Genomic DNA, 3,106 nt, shown 5'->3' on the forward strand with positions numbered 1-3,106 from the left:
GACACCATCTCCACATTTAAGAGTAGGCTTAAGACTTTCCTCTTTGATAAAGCTTATAGTTAGGGCTGGCTCAGGTGAGTCCTGAACCATCCCTTAGTTATGCTGCTATATGCCTAGACTGCCGGGGGATTTCCCATGATGCACTGAGCTCCTCTCTCCTCTACTTTCTCTCCCTCTGTATGCAACCTCATCCCATTATTGCATGTTACTAACACAACTTCTCCCCTTTCTGGTAGTCTTGTGCTTTCTCGTCCCTCTCCTCTCTCCTCCTATCACTTCCTGCAGGTTTTCTGGCTCTGGAGCTGTGGAGTCTGGATCTGTGGTTGCGGGTCACCTGCTGCCCCCGTGTTCCTGCTCGACACCCTCTGCTGCAACGAGTATTGTTGCTAGTCTTATTATTATTATTGTTATTATAATCATTAACATTACGACTGTTACCATTAACACTACTATAAATATCTGTACCATTTTTCATTTAGTCTATAGCAACATTACCTTCACTGTGTGTACCTCTGTGTGTGTATTGTGTAGGCTGCCTCCCTCCTCTCTCTCTCTCTCTCTCTCTCTCTCTCTCTCTCTCTCTCTCTCTCTCTCTCTCGCTCTCTCCTTCACCCCAACCGGTGGAAGCAGATGGCCGCCCACCCTGAGCCATGGTTCTGCTGTCTCCTAGTGCTGCTCTTGGTGGGAACTGTTGGGCTTCTGTAAATATCATCACAGAGTACGGTCTAGACCTGCTCTTTTATGAAAAGCGCTGTGAGATAACTGTTGTTGTGATTTGGCGCTATATAAATAAAACTGAAACTAAGATAGCTGCGTGATACCCTTACAGTATAAAGTCATCTGTTTCTTTTATACACAACAACTTTTAATTATTTGTTTTTGGCGCCAGCCAGGGTAACCTGACAAATCAGCGTCAGTCAGTCAACTTGCCTGTCAGTGAAGGCAGCTCCGGACCAGAAACGGGTCCACGTTACGTTTCCTCCGTGTGATCTCCGCATCTTTGCACAGCTTACACCAACGCCTACCCCGACTTTATGCCTGATTTAACTAGGGAAGATTTGCGGAGCCATACTTCTGACCAGACCGATCGCCAGCCGGTAAGACGCCGTTTTGCCTTAGGCCAACGTCATTTACCTGCGACCTGCCCGCCGCCGTTGCGTTCACGGTCCGAGTTAAACGTCATTTTCCCTCAACAGACAAATGACGGGAGGTCAGACTGTCACAGTATGTGTGTCTGACCCTTTGCAAAGAATAAAACCCTTAGAAGATGTCTGGATCTAATTCTTTATTTCAGAAGACTCACTTAAGGTTTAATTTTCATTACAATACTCAGTGTGGATCAGTATAATATCAGCATTATGTCTGCACTTTGGTGTCACCACAACTTTCACATCATATTAATCTCAGCACAGAAGGAAAAAATGGTGTCTGACCTCAGAGTCTCCAGTCTGCAGTGTGGACTCTCCAGAAATTCTGACAGCAGCAGCACATCCTGCAGGTTGTTTCCACTCAGCTCCAGCTCTTTCTGATGGGAGGGGTTGGACTTCACAGCTGAGGTCAGAGAAGCACAGCTGATCTCTGGCAAACTGCAGTCCTCCAATCTGAAAAAAGAATAAATGAGGGAGACGGTGTCTTTCTGCATTTCCTACCCACTTCCCCTGACCCCTTAGTTGCTGTTCTCCTGCAGACCACCAAGCGTACTCTCTCACACTCACTCGCTCTCAGAGTAAAAGCATTAACGATCCTCCCTGCACTCTTGAAACTGCTCAACACTCGCTCACTCTCACAGTCTACACTTGCTCGTCAGGTTGACTTTGGAGACTTTGGAGGTGGGGATGGAGTAGACCTAGAGTACACCTTGTCCTGCATGTTTTAGATCTCCTTGCTCCAACACAGCTGGTTTAAATGATCAACTTGTTATGAACTTATTATGTACTATGAAATTAGGTTCATATTTTAATTAAAAAATAAAATCTAGAATAGTAACAAACCCCATTTACTCCTGGTATTAAAATGCAATTTGTCTCTGGATATGTCATTCAGAGAAGGAAAAACACATGATGATGTAAGATGTAAATGCATCACGTTCGAAATGTGATCGCGGCTGCCTGAACACATCTGGAGGTAGTCCGGCTCACACTGTGTTCAGATTTGTGGCTAGGTGTAAAAAAAATCTAAACAACGTTCTGGCAACTGTAATACAGATATTTGTTTTTAGATAACATACAATATAAGTTGTTTAGAGAGCAAGCGAGAAGGCTGAAAGAGACACGTCTCTACTTACTGATTACACGTCTTTTCTGTGACATGAAAGCACCAAAATATGTGTTACGCTGCAGACCCAAGGGAACGCCATGTGGGATTTGGTGCAATTTAAACGCGCAGCACGTTCAAAATGAATGCAGCAACGGCGGGGAGCGCACTCAAGAAGGCGGGGCTTATATGCGCCGATGTGTGGTTTGTTGAAACAGTTCATCATCACGCAGGTTTGATATATGTTAGAAACTAATGTGTTGAAACTGAGATGTAAGAGTTATGTTAAGTTCTAATGAATATCCAGTAGTGTTATTGATGCTGCAGGTCAGGGGTTGGCTAATAAGTTTGATAATAAGTTTGATTAGCAATTGTTGGGTTCCTGGTTAGCCCAGTCAGTAGTGCACAGGTCTTTCAATTGGAGGGTTGTGTGTTTGGTTCCCCCCTTCCCCGAATATATTTTCCCCCTATTCAACAAATCAATTGTACAGTGGGTACGGAAAGTATTCAGACCCCTTTAAATTTTTCACTCTTTGTTTCATCGCAGCCATTTTCCAAAAATCAAAAAAGTTCATTTTATTTCTCAGTAATGTACACTCAGCACCCCATCTTGACAGAAAAAAACAGAAATGTAGAAATTTTTGCAAATTTATTAAAAAAGAAAAACTGAAATATCACATGGTCATAAGTATTCAGACCCTTTGCTCAGTATTTAGTAGAAGCACCCTTTTGATCTAATACAGCCATGAGTCGTTTTGGGAAAGATGCAACAAGTTTTTCACATCTGGATTTGGGGATCCTCTGCCATTCCTCCTTGCAGATCCTCTCCAGTTCTGTCAGGTTGGATGGTAAA

This window comes from Micropterus dolomieu, linkage group LG01 (assembly GCF_021292245.1).
Source record: "Micropterus dolomieu isolate WLL.071019.BEF.003 ecotype Adirondacks linkage group LG01, ASM2129224v1, whole genome shotgun sequence".
NCBI classification, from domain to species: Eukaryota; Metazoa; Chordata; class Actinopteri; order Centrarchiformes; family Centrarchidae; genus Micropterus; species Micropterus dolomieu.